This window comes from Lepus europaeus, chromosome 1 (genome assembly GCF_033115175.1).
Source record: "Lepus europaeus isolate LE1 chromosome 1, mLepTim1.pri, whole genome shotgun sequence".
In the NCBI taxonomy this organism is placed as follows: domain Eukaryota; kingdom Metazoa; phylum Chordata; class Mammalia; order Lagomorpha; family Leporidae; genus Lepus; species Lepus europaeus.
In genome coordinates this window covers 61,936,680-61,956,659 of record NC_084827.1, presented here as the reverse complement: position 1 = coordinate 61,956,659, position 19,980 = coordinate 61,936,680, and the positions used below count along the sequence as shown (strand labels likewise).

At 44.4% G+C, this 19,980-nt stretch overlaps 1 pseudogene; it reads right to left on the bottom strand.

Annotated features, from left to right (window-relative positions):
* Window positions 1-850: 850 nt before the first annotated feature.
* LOC133762768 (coiled-coil domain-containing protein 71L-like) lies at window positions 851-19,329 on the bottom strand (annotated as a pseudogene).
* Between the last annotated feature and the right edge of the window lie 651 nt (window positions 19,330-19,980).

Below are 19,980 nucleotides of genomic sequence, written 5' to 3'. Positions count from 1 at the left end.
TTTTGTTTATTCTTCAATTAAAAGAAATTTTAACAAGTCAACTTTTCTTAAACCTTTAAGCATTCTACCATTCTCTTTAGGAGCTCAGTAAATAAAAACATTAGCTTTCCGTATAAAATCTTTAAGAAACACTTTATAAATGTTTACACAGTTGTACTTTGCATCTCTTTGTAATCACTGTGCCCAGGAAATTTAAAGTCACACAAATCCTCCCACTACTCAGAGTCATAAGCTTGAACCTTTTAAGAACATCCTTGGTCAAAGCTTTGCAAGCCGGCAAATATTCAGAAACGAATGAGGATTCAGAATACCCTGAGCACAAACTGGTGCAACATCACAAAGCATGTTCCATCCAGAAAGAGGGGTGGCAGTCAAAAAAGGGGGGGGGGCGATGAAGAGCAAGTAAATTCTAGCTTTAAAAAAAACAAAAAACAAAAAACAAAAACAAAAACAACGAAATCAAATGCCTTTAGAGGAAAAAAAAAAAGAGAGCGACTTCGTCGTAGGACTTCCAGACCAGTGAGGTAGTCCGTAAGGGAGAGAACGGATCAGCCCCTACAGTCCTGGAGACGTCTGTCTGGGGTTAGGAAGCAGAAGGGCCTCCCCTGCCGGTCCAGCTGTCGGCCCCTCCGCAGGCCCGGTGTCCCGGGAGTCCCAGACGGCGGCGACCCGTGCCTGGGGCGCAGGGCAGAGAACACCATCCGGTGACGACTTCTTCGCGCGTAAAGTGCACTAGGGGACAGGGTCCTGGCCGGATCTGTAAACCCTCGACGGCCACCTGTCCACTCGTCCAGACGGAAGCCCCGTGCCGGGGTCGGGGGCCGGCAGGCGGCGCCCTCGGCACCGCTCCTCAGGCCCGGGGCGCCGGGCAGCGGCGGAGCCTCACCGCGGGTTCCAGGTTCCCTCGCAGGGCTTGGCGCGTCCGGTGCCGCGCCGCCGCCAGGCTGAGGTCGCCCCACACGTGGCCGCCGACGCGGACGGTGGGGAAGGTGGTCAGCGTCGGGGTGGCCGCCCTCCAGGTCTCCCCCGGCGTGCGGCCCCCGAAGCAGGGCCCTGGCGCCGCCGCGGGCTTGGCCGGCGAGGTCTCCTCAGCGGCGGCGGCTTCCTCCTCCCGCGGCGGCCGCCCGGGCTCCGCGGCGCCTCCTTCTGGCCGCTGCGCGCGGAGCCGGGCGGCACTGGCGGGTCGGGCACCTGGGCCCGGCAGGCGGAGTAGCCGTGGACGTCCTTGCTGCGCAGATGTGCGGCGACAACTGGTGCTTGGGGCTGCAGAGGAAGCTCCAGAGCTCCGCGTCCGAGCTCATGAGCTCCGTGCTGCGGGGCATGGACAGCTTGAAGGCGTCGCCCAGCGCCTTGGTGCTGTCGCCCAGCGACAGTTGCGATCGCGAGTACAACCACCTCCCCTACCGCGCCTGCAGCGCCACCCTCCTCCCGCCCTCAGGCCGCCGCGCAGGGCCGGCGCCGCCCCCTGCAATATTTGTTTTTGCTAAACCCTATCCCTAACCTCTGTGTAGACTGGATCACTGCCTCCTTCAACTCTCACAGACTCTGCTAGTTCTTTTGTTATTGAACGCATTTATTTCTGCTTGTGCTGTGGTGAGTGTGAACACCTGCCTCTTCTGTGAGTCTACAATCCCTTCGAAGGACGGACTTCCTAGCTCACACTGTTGCGTACAGTGTTTGTCAATGCCGTGTGTTTATAGTCAACAGGAAATTCATTCTCATATTTTTCAATTTTTGTGCTCACCATTGCTTTCTGTATTCCACTCCTTTCTTAAAGGTTCAAGTTCCTTCTTTCTAAGAAAATTCAGTATTTTTTTCAGCATGAGGGTCTTTGAGAAGTAAGTCTTCCCAGTCTTTGAGTATAAATGCCTTTCTTTGATCCACAGTTCTGAGAATTTATCTGGGTGTGAAATTCTAGACTGACAGTTGCTAATCGTTGGATTTTTCCCCCCTCCGCACCACACTTCTTTAGCATCTTCTCATATTGATGGTTGTTATTTGTCACAAATCTGCTCAATGTCATATAGCTGTTCCATCCCTGTATTTGTGTGACTGTTTTACTCTGGTGTCTTTTTAGGTTTTTCTGGTTTTATTTTTTATTTTTATTTTTTATTTTTTCCCCCTCTGTATCGCCACAGGTACAGCTTGAAGTACCAAAGTGTGGATTTATCTTTATTCTGCTTGGTTTGCTGACCCACACTTTGAGGGACTGGTACTTTCTTCGTTATTTTCAGTACACTTTCTATTCACCATTTTGTTCCACGCAAAACCTGTTAGAAAGATGTTAGAATTTCTCAGTCTATGACTTTTAACTGTTCCTTCACTTTTCTCTTTAAAAATTTTGCAAAATGCACATGTTCTCCTGTTTTAAGGCTTCCATCTTTTTCCTTGAGGTCTGGACATCACCTGATTTAGAACTTTTAAAAACTGCTCCAACTCCCTTCAGAATACTTAAGACAAGTTTTCCATGAAATCGTCTCCTACACTGTTGGCAGGAGTGCCGGCAGGAGGAGTGTGTGGCTCCAATCGCTGAGGTCTTCCCAGTTCTTCCTTTTGCCCGATCCTTTAGAAATAGCCCAGCTCCCATGTTGCAGTTCCTTGTGTGGCAGCTCTGTGTGTTACAACCTCTCCTCTCCCTTTGGGTCGCAGCTTCTCCTCTCTGCTGGGTTGGTCGAGGTGCATGGCAGCTCCTCTTCCCTGCTAGGTTCTCTGTTTCATGACCATGGAGTAGGAGGCACATGGACAAGGAAGACTGAGCAAAACAAAGGAAGTTCATTGAAACAAGCAGAGAGAGCTCCCAGCAAAACAGCAACTATCCCAGAAGTGTGCCAGCCAGGACTGCCTGACTTAGGATTTTTATGTCTCCAAATGAGGAAGTTTGCCTGATTGGTTGAGGTATATGCTAATGAGGACTTCTGTGTGAATCAACCAGCGAGTCAGCAGAGCCTGAATGTGATTGGTTTGGCCAGGAACCTATCAGCAGTGGCCTAACTTGGAGTTCCTGTTATGGAGGGAAGCTAGAAATGTGCTCAACCTGGAGTGGGCAGAATGTCCTAAGCATACAATGTTTGAAGTTTATGTAATACATGTTTTCCGCGTCTGTCTGGGCTCCGGGGTGGTTATTCCATGTATGCTTCTTCCTTTCCTTTCCAGGGGATCCTGGAGTCCCAGTCAGCATTGCACGGGGGTTTCTGAAGTGACCCGAATTTTTGAGAAAGGTTGTAATATTTGGAATGGAGCAAGTTGTCGGAGCTTCATCATCTCTCATTTCCCCTTCTTCTACATCCATTCCTTTGTCTCTATCCTCCATGGACTTCTGACCCAAGGTGCTTTCCTGCTCATTGGTATTAAAAACAGTGTCTCTGTCCAGGTTATGCTGACTCTGCAACAACTGGTTTCTCAGGTAAAGGGAAAAGCCTGTCCTAAAAGAGTTGAATTTACCCACAGAAGACTGTATTCTGGGATTTAGATCATCTTTTAGGAGATAATCACATATATACAGTAGATAATTTTTCCCAGAATAGAATGCTTTTAATTTTCAAGTAGCAACAATTTTTTTTTCACAAAAGGGAATATTGTGTCACAGTGATTCAAAGAATGACAATACAAAACATCTCCCAACAATGCAAAAGGTATAGATGTGATGCCAATACCTTCAGTTTCTCCCCCAATAATGAAAATAATAGCTGAAACATCTTCACATGATGACTGCTCTTATAATTTCTTCTTCTAGAACAACTCAGAAAGCTTCATCAAGGATGTGGGTTTGGTTTTTGTTTTTGTTTCTGTTTTTTCTGCCAAGTAACTGCTCAACAATGGCTTGATATTTTTGCTGTGCAAGGCCTAGCTGATAAATTAAAAAAAAAAAATGACTTTGCTTGGAGCAAACTGAAGAGGGGTGTCGCCAGAGACCTCTTCATGGCTGTGCATGTCCACCACAGTGCTGTGGCACCTGCCAATCATAATTGCCAATTTTGTTTAAAAAAAACTAAATTTAGTATTCTATATTGATTCAGCCTAGCCTCTTAATTGAAATACTGTCACTGAAAATTCTGTGAACTGCTTTTCAGCTCTATTAATTTGATATTGGTAACATTAACCAAATTGAAATGATTTATTTGTATTCAATTGATGTAACACAGAATCTTATAGTCCTTGGGGCTGGCATTGTGGTGGAGGAGATGAAGCTGACACCTGCAACACTGCATCCATGAATGCAGGTTCAAATCCCAGCTGCTCCAGTTCCAATCCAGCTCCCTGGTAATGCTCCTGGAAAAGCATCAGGGGATGGCCCAAGTGTTTGGGGCCCTGCCATCTACATGGGAGACTTGGATGGAGTTCCTGGCTCCTGGCTTTGGCCTGACCCAACCCTGGCCATTGCAGCCATTTGAGGGATGAATCAGAGGATGGAAGCTCGCTCTCTCTCTCTCTCTCTCTAGCTCTGCCTTCAAATAAATAATTTTTTAAAGGAATCTTACAGTCCTTATCTGTCAGGAAGTCTGTCTAGCATACTTGCTAGGGCTTTGAAACCCCTTAGTCTCATCTAATGTAAATTCCTAATCTGGTGTTGATAATGTTGGTGCAAATAGAAGGAAAAATCTGATAACTTAACAAATGATGGTGTGTTTACATTTATGAAGGTAGCTTGGACTACATATGTTTTATTGACTGATGTATATTCAAAGACTACCATGATGATCAGGTTGTTAAATGTGTACTTTTAATAAGTAGTGGGTTTTTTTTTTTAAGATTTTATTTATTTGAGAGGTAGAGTTACAGACAGTGAGAGGGAGAGACAGAGAGAAAGGTCTTCCTTCCGGTGGTTCACTCCCCAGATGGCTGCAACGGCCAGATCTCTGCCGATCCAAAGCCAGGAGCCAGGTGCTTCTTCCTGGTCTTCCATGAGGCTGCAGGGGCCCAACGACTTGGGCCATCTTCTACTGCTTTCCCAAGGCCATAGCGGAGAGCTGGATTGGAAGAGGAGCAGCCGGGATTAGAATTGGTACCCATATGGGATGCCAGCACCACAGGCAGAGGATTAACCTACTGTGCAATGGCGCCAGCCTGTAGTGGGCGTTTTGCATATACTATTTCATTTAAACCTCCATAAAACCTTTTAAGATGCGTATCATTGTGCCCGATGGGAGGAATGAGAAAATTAAGACTTAGGGAGGTAACGAATTTTGTTTGGTATTGTAGGGAGTGACAAAATAATAACTGTTTCATATGGCTCCAAGGTCTGTACTTTAGTGATTTTACAATGCAATGCAGACAAGTGTTGCTGCTGCCTTTAAAAAATAGATGTCCTAGCTCAAACTAGATCCACATATGCTTCTAAATGTTCTTGTAAACCAAATATATTTTTAAACTGTTGGAACAGAGACTTAAGAGTTGGGTGATTTGCTGAAGTGTGTGTCCAAGCCAAGATGGAATCTAAGTGTGCTGGACTTCAGCACTGTGCTTCCCCAGCACTGCCGTCCTTGACAAGCCTCTAAGCTCTCAGAAACTGTACAAGGCATTAAAGGAACAGGGTTGCTCACCCTGCTGCATCTAGGCACTGGTTTATTCATGCTTCCACCAAGTGTTCATGTGCCTGCTGTGCTGCCTGACCTGCATTTCTCACCTTCTTCTGGGAAAACACTTTTCTCTCGAGACAAATTCTCTGGTTCTGTGGAAGCTATTGTTTTCTTGAAAGACTCAACACCCTAGGGCACTGCTGAACAGGTTGAGGTCTCCTGGTCATGCTGTCTAATCACAGTATCTCATTCTGTGGCCATGGATTATTAAACTGGGATAACTGAAGTGGGAATCTGTTAGCTACCGAGAAATGGGGGGCTTGCAGAAGTTCATTTGCCCACAGTATCACAAGCTGGAAGTTTTGAGGCTAGGAATTGACAATAAAATAGAATACTGAGACCTTTTTAGTTTTTTTAAATGAATTTTTCACTGGATGAAATGTACTGTTAATAAGTAAAGCAAGGAATAACTAATAAAGGTAAAATATAACTCAGATTGCAAAGCAAGTTAAAAAAACTAAATATATGTGTTATAGTTAGGGTTACTCATTTGCTTTAAAATCTGACAGTGACTGATCACCTAGAAGGACAGCTCCAAGTCCAGCTTCAGCTATGACTCCACCCAGGTGTCCCATGTCCAGTACTGGCAATGTGGAATGATAGTTTCTTTTATGCATCATGTTGGGTACACAGTCCTCTGCTTCAAATCTCACACAACTAAGATCAGGGTGTCAGCTGGCCTGGGTTTTTATCTGGTTACCCAGGGAAAGGATGTGCTTTCAAGGTCATCTAGGTGTTGGCAGAACTGAGTTCCTTGGGGCTATAGGACTGAAGTCTTTATTTCCTTGAGGCCAACAGCATTACTTGACAAAATGTTCTCCCTGCACCCTGCATCTCAAATGTCTCTGACTTCCCTCTGTCACATTGATACAGGTGTTAAGGACACATGTGATTACATTGGGCCCACATGGATAATCCAAGGCAATTTTATTTCCTAAAATCTGCAGCCTCAGTTACAGCCACAGAAGTCCCTTTTGCAGTGTCACATACCACATTCACAGGTCCAAGGATTCGGCAAGGCATTTTTTAGGTGGCCATTATTCTGCCTACCACAGTGACTATTTCTCTAGATTTATTTTCTAGCATGTTCCTCACTTAGATGATTTAGAGAATTATCTTACACCAACATGATTATATATATATATATATATATATATATATATATTTGACAGGCAGAGTGGACAGTGAGAGAGAGAGACAGAGAGAAAGGTCTTCCTTTACCATTGGTTCACCCTCCAATGGCCACCACGGCCAGCGCTCTGCAGATGTCACACTGATCTGAAGCCAGGAACCAGGTGCTTCTCCTGGTCTCCCATGCGGGTGCAGGGCCCAGGCACTTGGGCCATCCTCCACTGCACTCCTGGGGCACAGCAGAGAGCTGGCCTGGAAGAGGGGCAACCAGGACAGAATCCGGCACCCCGACTGGGACTAGAACCCAGTGTGCCGGCGCCACAAGGCGGAGGATTAGCCTATTGAGCCGTGACGCCGGCCATGATTATATTTATCTTACATATAGCATCAAAGTTTTTGCTTTAACAATGAAGAGACTGGAAGTTCTTAGACATTATGAACCAGGTCATAAAGGTTCCTAGAATGAGGGATTAACTATGGATACAGAAGAAGGAAAGATCTAAAATAGATAAGGAAATCAGTAAACCCTATAAATGTAATATAAATGTAAATAAATGTAAATGATACAGAGCAATGCAGATGCCTATTTTACCTAGCTACAGAAGAATATAGTGTCAAACATTGACTGTAAAAAACCATTCAAATATAGATATTTTCCTGATGGCATTGTCTATTTTTGTGCAAGATAATCTATTTTGCACACTATTGGATTCATTTTGTTTGAAATTAAATGAAATTATTTCCCAACATGAAAAGAATCACAAAGGAGTTTAATTTCCCATTTTACCCAACTATTAATCAGAATAAAATTAATGAATAGTACAGACTTTTGGAGAGTCTACTGTTTTTCGGGTATTATGCTAGACCCTAAAGATACACATATAGTCCCATTACATTCCTGCCTGCAGGAAACTGGCAGACATATAAACAAATAAATTATGATATTGTGCAGCAAGGGCAAAAGGCGAGGCAAGCACAGGTGGAAGGAATAATGTATGCTATAAAGTAGCAAGGAAGATTTTCCTGGTTGAAGGATAGATAAATCTCCACATGGGTAGGGTGGAAGGAAAGCTAAGCCAGCAGCATAAACAAAAGAAACAAGTGTGAAATGGCACAGGGTATTTGGGGAAGAGCAAGTCTGAGAGGAAGATGAAGAATGGGGGACAAGGACCCAGGAGGTCAGCAGGGTCAGAGCCTGTCAGGCCATATTGCTTATTCTATGGGGAGGAAGCAATAGCAAAAGCTTTTTGATCAGGGAAACACATGATTGGACTTGTAATTTCCAAAGATTACGTTCGCCGCACAGAGGAGACTAACTAGGTGGGAGGTTAGCTACAGGCAGGAAAACCAGCCTAAACTACAGCAGTGGCAATGACAAAGTAGAGCAAAGACGTGAGAGATTCTGCAGTAAGGCACATCACAGGGACTTCACGCGTAATTCAATGTGTGGTGGTGGGGAGGGGAGGGGAAGAAATGGGAAGGGGAAGCTAAGGAAACATTGAAAGTTACTTGAAAACCTTTGACATCGGAGGAAAACCTGGATAAATTAGGGAATGAAGGAAACCAAGGGGTAATGCTATGGTTTGGCCTCTTCTTGCCCAAACTTTGGTTATGCTCCTCTGAGAGTCTTCTTACCCACTTTGGCATTTGGTATTATATGAATGAAATGTATGGTTTGTGTTTCTTAAATAAAAGGTTTCTGGGAAAAAAGTAAAATCAAAGTAAACCTTCCTAAAGTCCAGTTTTTGCAGAAATCCCACCAAGTCATTTTAGAAAGATTCTCCCACCCTTGATAAGAAATCACCTGCATATGCCTTCAGCAAGAATCATTTTGCATTGGTTTAGCAAGAATGTCCCACACCATGGATGTCACGTTAGTAGTTTTCTACCTACTGAGCACTTGCTGTGCTGATGGACTGTGAATCCCAGCTTGTCTTTGTTGTATGGGATCTGAGGCTGATCGCCATCCCCTGTGGTGGTAGTCTTGCCATCTGTTCCAACACTTCCGAATTGGGTTCCTTTGCCATTTTAACAGGGGTCAGAAGCACTTTTTTCTTTATGGGGAGAAATCTCAAGACCTCGAGTTACTTCCACACTCCTCTAAGGTGTAATTTGGCCACACATCTTTCATTTGGCTGGCTTAGACACTGAGGGGATTTGCCAGGCATTATGATGTACACAGTTCAGCCACTTGTGCCACAAGACCCTAGCAAGCTGGCTCCCCAGCCTCGATTTCAAAAAACTTGTACTGACAGTCTAGCACCCACGATGTTTGGAAGCTCATACATTTCCCTGCCTTGAGGACTTCACAGAAATCTCACGGGGGGATCTGATGTTTTGACACTCAGGAGAAGGTGCTGGATTGGAAGTAGAGCAGCTGGGACTTCAACTGGTGCACATATGGGATGCAGTCTTCACAGGCAAAGGCTTAACTTAGTACACCATAGTGCTGCCCTTCTAGCGTGCTTTCTTGTAAAATGTTTTTATTTTAAAAAATGTTAACACACACAGAAAAATTACAAATGTTTATAGACCGGTGTCTGCTAGTAACTGATAGAATTAAAAAGGAGAGAATGATTCAACATGGGAAGTGGGATACACAGCAGACTATAGAATGGCAGATGCCCTCACATAAACACAAAGTGTAAAAATACTTTGTGTTTATGTGTGGGTGCAAACTGATGAAATCTTTACTTAGTATATACTGAATCGATCTCCTGTATATAAAGATAATTGAAAATGAAAAAAAAAACCTTTGTGTTAAATTGGAAATTACATAGAAATTTAATCAATTTTTTAAAAAAATATCATGCAGGATCTCTGTCATTAATGTGCTGTACACTGTTATTTAATGCTATAACTAGTACTCCAACAGTATTTTTTCACTTTGTGTTGCTATGTGAGGGCAAACTGTTGAAATCTTTATATATACTAAACTGATTTTCTGTATATAAAGAGAATTGAAAATGAATCTTGATGTGGATGGAAGGGGAGAGCGAGTGGGAAGGGGGAGGGTTGCGGGTGGGAGGGGGGTTATGGGGGGGAAGCCATTGTAATCCATAAGCTGTACTTTGGAAATTTATATTCATTAAATAAAAGATAAAAAAAGAAGAATGGAGATGCCCTAAACACTCTGGGCTCAGAATCCGTCCTTAAGGCATTCGGATCCAGCTAAAAAGCCCATGACAGTTTCTCAGGGATGGAAAGCCAAGACACTGTGGCAAACAAACAAGCAAAAATGACCTAAATGAAAGATCTCTGTGAATGATATCCTAGTTTATTATCTTTTAACTTTTTGATAATAGCCAGCCTAACACACGTAAGGAAGTTTTGATTTACATTTCCTTCATGATTCAGTAACATGTTCTTACCATAAGCCATCTTCTGAGGCAAAGATAGCTTTAATCAGTCAATTGCATAATACTTAAGCCTAATTCATATCCGGCTAAAAATCCTATGAGAGTTTCTCAGGCATGGAAAGCCAAGACACTGTGGCAAAAAAAAAAAAAATGACCTAAATGAATTATCTCTGTGAGTGAGATCCCAGTGGAAAGAACTGACCATCAAAGAAAGAGGTACCTTTCTATGAAGGGAAGAGAGAACTTCTGCTTTAATTATGGCTTTGTCTAAATAAGGTCAGAGTTTGTGAATTCAAGAGGCTTCCGTAGCCTTGGCAGCTCATGACAAGAGCCACAGGTGATTACTGACGTCATAAATAAGAGTGTCAATTGTTGAATCAACAACAGGAGTCACTGTGTACTTATTCCCCATGTAGGATCTCTGTCCTTAATCTGTTTTACTATGCTAAGTAATGGTAAAACTAGTGTTCAAACAGTACTTTACACTTTGTGTATTTGTGTGGGTGCAATCTTTTAAAATCTTTAATTAGTATATACTAAATGGATCTTCTGTATATAAAGGTAATTAAAAATGAATTTTTTTAATTTTATTTTTTTATTTTTTTAAAATTTTTGACAGTCAGAGTGGACAGTGAGAGAGAGAGACAGAGAGAAAGGTCTTCCTTTGGCCGTTGGTTCACCCTCCAATGGCCGCCACGGCCGGCGCGCTGCGACCGGCGCACCGCGCTGATCCGATGGCAGGAGCCATGTGCTTCTCCTGGTCTCCCATGGGGTGCAGGGCCCAAGCACTTGGGCCATCCTCCACTGCACTCCCTGGCCACAGCAGAGAGCTGGCCTGGAAGAGGGGCAACCGGGACAGAATCCAGAGCCCCGACCGGGACTAGAACCTGGTGTGCCGGCGCCGCAAGGCGGAGGATTAGCCTGTTGAGCCACGGTGCCGGCCATTAAAAATGAAGAATGGGATGGGAGAGGGAGTAGGAGATGGGATGGCTTGTGGGTGGGAGGGTGGTTAGGGGTGAAAAACCCGCTAGAATCCGAAAGTTGTACTTTCGAAATTTATATTTATTAAATAAAAGTTTTTTAAAAAATAAGTTAGGGGTCATGTTTCATCCTTTGCACACAGAGATTGACTTTCCCAGCAATTGTTATTGAGACTGTCCTTATCTCATGGGTTGATTTAGCTGCTTTGTCAAAATTAAGTTGGTTGTAGATACATGATTGATTTTTGGAGTTTCTATTCTGTTCCATAGGCCTATACTTCTGTTTTGTTGCAACTACCAGGCTGTTTTGATGATAACTGCCCTGTAGTATGTCTTAAAATCTTTAATTTTGATGCCTCTTGATTCATTTTTGTTATGTAAGATTGGTTTAACTATTCAGGATCTCTTATGTTTCTGTATGAATTTTAGCAGAATTTTTTCTAGATCTGAGAAGAATGTCATTGGTGTTTTGAATGGAATCACATAGAATCTGTAAATTGTTGATTTCCAACTTTAATATATTGTGGTCAGAGAAGATGCATGGTATGATTGTGATTTTTTGAATTTGCTAAGACTTGCTTTATGTCCTAGCATATGGTCTATCCTAGAGAAAGTTCCAGGCACTGAGGAGAAGAATGTTTTCTGCAATTGTGGGATGAAAGGTTCTGTAGATAAAAGTTGGGTCCATTTGGTCCATAGTGTAGATTAGCTCTGTTGTTTTTTTGTTGATTTTCTGTCTAGTTGATTCATCCATTAATGAAAGTGTGGTATTGAAGTCACCCATTGCTATTTTATGGGAGTCTATATCTCCCTTTAGGGCCATTAACATTTATTTAAAATATCCAAGTGCCCTTTACTTGGGTGCCTATACATTTATTATAGTCACATCTTCCTGTTGAAGTGACACACTAATCATTACATAGTATTCTTCTTTGTCACTTTTAACAGTTTTTATGTTAAAGTCTATTTTGTCTGTTATTAGAATGACTAAATCAGCCCTTTTTTTCTTTCCATTAGCATGGAATATCTTTTTCTATCCATTCACCTTCATCCTGTCAGTATCTTTGTTGGTGTTTCTTGTAGGCAGCAAATAGATGGGTCTTGTTTTTTATCTATTCAGCCAGTCTGTAAATTTTAACTGGAGAGTTGAGGCCACTTACTTTCGAGGTTATTATTGCTAAGCAATGGCTTGGCCCTGCCATGTTTCCATAAATGTCTCTATTGTTTAATTTGGATTTCTTTTGTACTTTTACTGGGAAATTCATGCCTTCACATTCATTCATAATGATGACAGTCTTTCTGTCTTAACTATGTGTAGCACATCCTTAAGCATATTTTATAAGGCTGGACAACTGGTTGACAAATTCTTTTCATCTCTGCTTGTTATGGGAGGTCGTTATTTTACCTTCTTTCATAAATGAGAGCTTTACAGGATACAGTGTTTTGGATCGACAGGTTTTTTTTTCTCTTAAGGCTTGGATATATCTTTACATTTTCTCCTAGCCTTTAGGGATTCTGATGAGAAGTCTGCTGTGAGTCAAATTGGAGATCCTCTGAAAGTAATCTGGCATTTTTCTTGTGCACATTTTAGAATTTTTTCTTTCTGTTTTACTGTGGAAAGTTTGACAACAATTTGTTGTGGTGAAGATCTTTTCTGATCATGTTTTTAGGAGTTCTATGTGCTTCCTGTACTTGGAAGTCCCTATGTTTCTCCATATTGGGAAAGTTTTCTTTAATTATTTCACTGAATAGGCTTATAATCCATTCTATCTTTCCATCCCTTCAGGAACTCCTCTAAGACCCATATATTTGATCATTCAATACTATCCCACTAATCTGAACACTGTTTTTAACCAGCTGCCTGTTGGTACTCTGCCTAGGCAGTTTGAGCAATAGAGTCTGTGTTATGTTGGGAGGCTGGAGGCCCCTCCCATTCCTACGTGGGTACCAATTCCCTTTCAATCCCTCTAAATCCTTTTAAAAATAAAGAAAATCCTTCTTAATGAAGAGACACCCAAAGGGTAATTTAGCCTTGAGAGAGGAATCACAGGCTTGATGAAGAACACCACCCATGCCAGGCCTTTTTTTTTTTTTTGACAGGCAGAGTGGACAGTGAGAGAGAGAGACAGAGAGAAAGGTCTTCCTTTTGCCATTGGTTCACCCTCCAATGGCCGCCACGGTAGGCGCGCAGCGGCCGGCGCACCGCACTGATCCGATGGCAGGAGCCAGGTGCTTCTCCTGGTCTCCCATGGGGTGCAGGGCCCAAGTACTTGGGCCATCCTCCACTGCACTCCCTGGCCACAGCAGAGAGCTGGCCTGGAAGAGGGGCAACCGGGACAGGATCGGTGCCCCGACCGGGACTAGAACCCAGTGTGCCGGTGCCGCAAGGCGGAGGATTAGCCTAGTGAGCCGCGGCACAGGCCCATTCATACAGATTCTTTCCTCCATTTTCTACCCAACTTCATCTCAGCTTCTCTATCATCTTTCCTGGTCTTGCAAGTTATCTATCACTTCTTCAGATCTTGTGGGTTCACTATCTCTTCCAGCTATAGCCTCTACTACAGGACACTGGAGAATTTTCATCATTTATGTGATTTACTTATGGTTGCCTTTCTTTCTAAATTATAAACTATGGAAGTGCAGGGGGCATGTTACTTGTTAAAATGCTGTCACTACAACATCTCTATTGCCTGCACAGTATTTAACAATAACATGTCCTAAGGAACATCTGTAGAATGACTGATTACCTATAGAGAAAATGGCCAAAGAAGTTGGTGAGGGAGGCTGAAAATTTCAGATTTGTATCTATCAATTTTTAGGAGGCCACTGGAAATCCAGTGGAGATAATTGTGATAAAATTACATATTCAAATGTAGGAGTCTGGATAACGATGTAAGTATATAATTAGCATATGCAACCCTCACTTTGCATGACATTTTGTTACCTATATTTTGTGCATATAGGAGACATGAGTACTTCCATGTTACCATACAGTACAGAAGCCTGAAAAAGTATGCACCTTGTTTCAGTTAAGACAGCACCATGGAAAGCTAGGTCTATAGTTAATACTAATGCCATGCACAGATACAGCTAAGATTGCTAAAGGACAAGGTGTATAGTGGAATCTATCTGCACACAGTTTATACAATAAGAAACCTAAAGGGAGAAGAATAAACGAGGTAAGAAAAAAGGAGAAGCAGAAAAGGTAGAGAGAGATTCAGATTTTTTTCCTCATGAAAGTCAAAGGAAATGTTTTTTGTGGTTATGTCACTATGGACAGAATCAAGATATATGTGAGTAGATGTTAGATTTCAAGTAGTTAGTGGGAAATAAACTGAAAAAGAGAAAACTGGAGAGCAACTGAAAACAATGCAAGGAGTTGAGTTATTCAGTAAAGGGAAAGGGGACGACCTCTGAAAAGAAGAAAGGTTTTGTAGGGACATTTCATTTGGGGATTTGTTGGTTGCTTTAGTGATTAATGCGATTTGACAGTACTTAAATAAAGGACTGTTTACTTTAGAAAAAAAATAAGACAGTGAAAATAAAGAGGATAGCACTAAAAATAAGCTATCAAGCCATGAATAAAACATGGAAGAACTTTAACTATTACTAAATGAAAGAAGCCAATCTGGAATGGATTCCTATTATATGACTCCAACCATGGGACTTTCTGAAAAAGAACAAAGTACTGTCACAGGGAAAAGATCACTGGTTGATGGGGGCAGTGTTAGGGCAGAGGTGAATAGAGGGAGCACAGAGTACTGTCATGTCAGTTAATCTATACTGTATTTTACTACAATGGTGGCTATGTATGTCTAAACCCATAAAATGTACAATATCAACAGTGAACCCCAATGCAGGCTGTGGACTTTGGGTGATAATGATGGGTCAATATAGGTTCATCAGTTATGACACATGTACCACATAGGTAGGGGAATGCTGATATTGTGGGGGTGGCTACTCTTGCATGGAGACATGGACATCTCTGTACATTTTGTTTAATTTTGCTGTTTACATAAAATTGCTATTTAAAATAGGTTATATTTAAAAATCTAAAGATGATGAACATATACAATGGAAGACATCATTTTCAGACTCAGGTTACTGAGCGAGCAGGGAAGAGGGGACTGTAAGCACAGGCTGTTTTTGACAAGAATGAATTCATCTTTCTCTCTATTCTGCATTTTTTAGACACTACAAAGCTTCAAGAGCCAGTGGAGACTGCAGCTTGTGTCCAGGAGGAAAAAGGACCAGCTCTATGCAGGGAAGTTGTCTAGTCAGCCGAGGCTGGGCTGGAGGAGCTCAGTGTGAGGCTGGGGTCCATACCCCAGCACAGCCAGGGGCTCCTGAGGTTTCATCAGACACACCATACTGATGTCTTATCTGTTCCACAATTGTATCTTTATCCAGCACCATATCTGCATCTTATTACAGTGAGAGCTGATCATTTGGCCCCCTTTCTATCCAGAAAATATACCTTATTTGTGTGGCTGGGTTGGGTGGAAATTCACAGTCCTGAAATGCACATTAGCAACTGTACAGGTGATGAATTTAGCAGCTTACCACAAAAAACATTAATTATCTCCCAGTTTCTGGGTCCCAGGAACATCATCCTCTGGTGCAGTGTCTCCCACATGACTGCAGTGAAGGAGCCAAGTCGGGTTGGAGTCATCTCAAGGGTGGGATCTGCTCCCAGGCTCCTGCATGTGGCTGTGGGACTGAGTGCCTCAGTTCCTCACATGCTGTTGGGCAAAGCCTTGCTCAGTTCTTTGCCTCATAAGCCTTTCCGTAGGGAGGCTCACAGCATGGCAGCTGCCTTTCCTTTGAGCAAGCCAAAGAGGAAAAACAAGACAGAAGCCAGAGCCTTTGCAACCCAGGATCAGGGGTGACATCCATTGTAGTGGAATGAGAAGGCCATGCCAAGGTGGCCACTGGCAAGCGAGCGTCAGTTAGTCAGGAATGGCTTTGAAACTGCCTGGCGACAGGCTGTGATTGGATGGCTCTGGAAACTGCCTGGCAACAGGCTGTGATTGGTTGGGGTATGGACCGCCCCTTGACCAGATTGGCTGGTCTTGGCTATATAAGCTGTTGTACCAACTGTAATAAACGAGTCTGCGGGCTGCTCGCCTCAAGCCTGCTCTCACCGGACTCCCGGGGTCTGTGTGTTGACTCCGCGCCTCTTGCCCCCACCACGCTGCTCTTCTCAGAAACGAACCCACTGCAACATTGTAGAGAATTCAACGGCTACATCTGGCGCGCCAACGTGACTGAGAAAGAGACAGCGTGTCGGACTCGGCGAGGTCCCCCCTGGATTTCGGCAAGTAGGCCCCTCGGTGTTTGGTGTGCTGTTCGGTTCTGTGAGGGTGAGCACAGAACCCCCTCCTACGCCCCTTTCCTTGTCCTTGTCCTCGGTCTAAGTGACCCCAGGTTAGCACACACCGCCCTGAAGCGTACGTCGCTTCTCGGCTCCTCCTTTTACTTTCGGTTCGCCCGGCGAATTCACATAAGGGACTGATCATCCCAGAATTCGGAACCAAGTCATCTTCCCTCATTCGAGAGAGGTGACGCTCCGGAGACACCGTGTGGGCATACGGCCTTGACCTAACGAATCAAGGAAGTCCCCCACTAAGCACAGGACATACGTACGATCTGATACACCACTATCTGTTTGTCTAGCATAGGGAAACCTCCTACAAAATGCCATCCACAGTTGAGGTGCTAGGAATTTGCTTTGTTACAGCAGCAGTGCTGTATGTGTCTTTCCTCTGGCTAGAGTTGGCGTATCGTGCCGCTCTTAAGCGCTCAGACATGGGAAAGATACCCCCCTCTCAGAATCCTGTGCAGATTATCAAAGATCGTGAATCTGTGAGTGATAGGAGCCTGACACTCCAGGTCCCTGTCTCACAGACAATGGTTAATGACTTCGAGAGAGAGAACTCGGACAGTAAAAAAAACAACGTAGCAAACAAGGTAGCAATGCCTACTCAGCTACCCCCCACATACGCCTGGGATGAACTAAGAGGACCTCTACACAATAACTCATGCGAGGTCATCCCATCCGCACCCAGTGAGGATCCCCACATTTGTGGCAGTCCTTGGGTACCCCAATATCTCAGGTCAGCCGCTAGATCCCATGCCATCAGTATGTTTGCTGCTAATGTCGAAGTGTACGCAAAATTCAGGCCCTGGATTCCAACGCCTGTAAAAAGGCTTCTATTAACCAAGGGTCGAGGATATGCTTGTGTCTTTCCAGAGAATGCAGAACAGCCCATTTGGGTACCAGCCAGAAACATCAAGCCTGCAACTGACAGCCAACCAGAACCAGCTGAACAAGACCAAGACTACGCCTTGTTAGCAGATGCACCTGCCCTATCATCCTACCCTGAGAAACTGCCCAAAGCCACATCTGTTACCATTGTGTACCCCACTAGCTCTGGTCAGCCACTCCAATGGCCCACAGCCTGTGTGCGGTCATGCCATTCCTGATAACCGTTATTCCTCATTCCTACCCCTATCTGAGCAAGCAATCCTGTGGTCTCTCGATTTGAGCGCTGGTTAGTCAATGACGGGTAAGATCCCCTGGGGGACAACCTAAGACAGGCACAGCTGCGTACGGAGACCACATGGCAACGGGGTCAACAATGGTATGGCCAAGAATCATGCCTCCCGTTGCTCAAAAATAAATGAAAAGGGGAAAATGTAGTGGAATGAGAAGGCCATGCCAAGGTGGCCACTGGCAAGCGAGCGTCAGTTAGTCAGGAATGGCTTTGAAACTGCCTGGCGACAGGCTGTGATTGGATGGCTCTGGAAACTGCCTGGCAACAGGCTGTGATTGGTTGGGGTATGGACCGCCCCTTGACCAGATTGGCTGGTCTTGGCTATATAAGCTGTTGTACCAACTGTAATAAACGAGTCTGCGGGCTGCTCGCCTCAAGCCTGCTCTCACCGGACTCCCGGGGTCTGTGTGTTGACTCCGCGCCTCTTGCCCCCACCACGCTGCTCCTCTCAGAAACGAACCCACTGCAACATTGTGGAGAAATCAACGGCAACAATCCATGATCTCTGTCATATTCTGCCCATTAGAAGTGCATCGCTAGATTCAGTCCATCTTCACAAGGAGAAGGTGATATAGGAGCATCAACACCGAGAGGTTGGGAACTTTCTTAGGAGCTGGCCGTCATAACAACTAGGCTTTTTTGAAAATGTTGGATTAGCTATACTACCCTTTCAAGTGGAAGAGATTTTGCAATTACTACCTTAACCACACCCTTATCAGAAATCTAATGCATGTTGCCCAGCCATAGAACATTACCTTGAGAAAAGTGAGGACACCAGTACAAGCCATTCCTGTACACCTGGTTATGCTACTTCAGGAACTTGTTTTTACTGCACCAATCTTCCTTACCTAGAATTCAGCTGACCTTCAACTGATTTTTTCTGGAGGAGTCAAAGAAAGCTCTTGCTTAGCACTGGAGTCATAGAATGACATGGCTCAGAGAACTCTGCGTCACCTAGCCCCGTCTTTCCTTACTTAGCATGGAGAGTCTCTGAGAGCGGAAGTAACTTGCTCATGAGCACCCGGCTCATTACTTGTCTAGCAGGTCCATGTTGAGGTTTGGAGAATATCAGGTTTTCAGACAGGGGAGGCTTGCAGCAAAAATATGGGATAAGAAAATTGGGATGGGGGCTGGCGCTGTGGCATAGTGGCACTGTGGTGAAGCCTGCAGTGCTGGCTTCCCATATGGGCAACCGGTTTGAGTCCTGGCTGCTCCACTTCTGAGTCAGCTCCCTGCTAATGTGCCCGGGAAAGCAGTGGAAGATGGCCTAAGTCCTTGGACTCCTGCATCCATGTAGGAGACGCAGAAGAAGCTCCTGGCTATTGGCTTCGGATTGGCCCAGATCCACCAATTTGGCCATCTGGGAAGTGAACCAGTGGATGGAAGATCTCTCACTCTCTGTCTCTCCCTTTAACTCTGCCTTTCAAATAAATCTTTCTAAAAAAGAAAATTAGGTTGGAAAACTAGGTGAGAGAAGAAACAAGTGGACGTGTAGAGAAAGAGAGGGAGAATTCTGAGGAAAAAAAGAGAGAGGGTTGCAAAAGAGGAAAGGAGCAAAGCTGAGGCATATTCACTGTGGGTACCACTGGGGGGCTCCAAGACTTCCTGACATAGCTGTTTCAATGCACTGGCATTCTGCTGTGGCTGTCAAAACCGGCAAACTTTCCTTGCGCTGTTCCTGCCCAGAAGTGTGGCACAGCACCACGACTGCTGCCTCCAGAGCCATCACGTCCGAGCCTCATCTCTGGTGCCAGCACTGTGACCTCTGCGAAGTAGTTAACCTCTCTCGCCTCATTTTCTGAACCAGGAGCGACAAAAGCACACACCACTTGGGATAGCCATAGATTAAGTGAGATAATCAGTGCAAAGTCCTTACAGCAGCACCAGGCACAAGGAACATTCTATTAACATCAAGCGATGAAGGCAACTGATGTACCTTATTACGCAGTACTTACCTGGGTTAGAAGATGGAGCGAAACCTGGGATATAAGGGCCACGGGGATAGAATATGCTTAGGGATGGACAGGGGAGAGCACCTGGGGCCAGGAGGTCGTGGGTATCACTGGCCACGTGCAGCCAAATCAGAATGCCTCCTGCATTGCCAAGCAAATCCAATCGTCAGCAGTAAAGTCCTTTTGCCCAATCAGGCATCCTTCTAATCCTTTTTCAGCTCACTCTTCTGGCCCCTCCTCCCATGCTGCCTTCAATTCAGCTCGTCCTGCAGCAGCTGTTGGGTTCTCTCTGCAGCTCATCCTCTCCACAGACTAATCCCCGGCCATGCGGAGCTGCAATGCAGTTGAAATAATAAGCTGGAAATTAAAATGACACAATAATTTGCTATTACTACAGCTACTGTGCAATATCAAATCTTTGATGC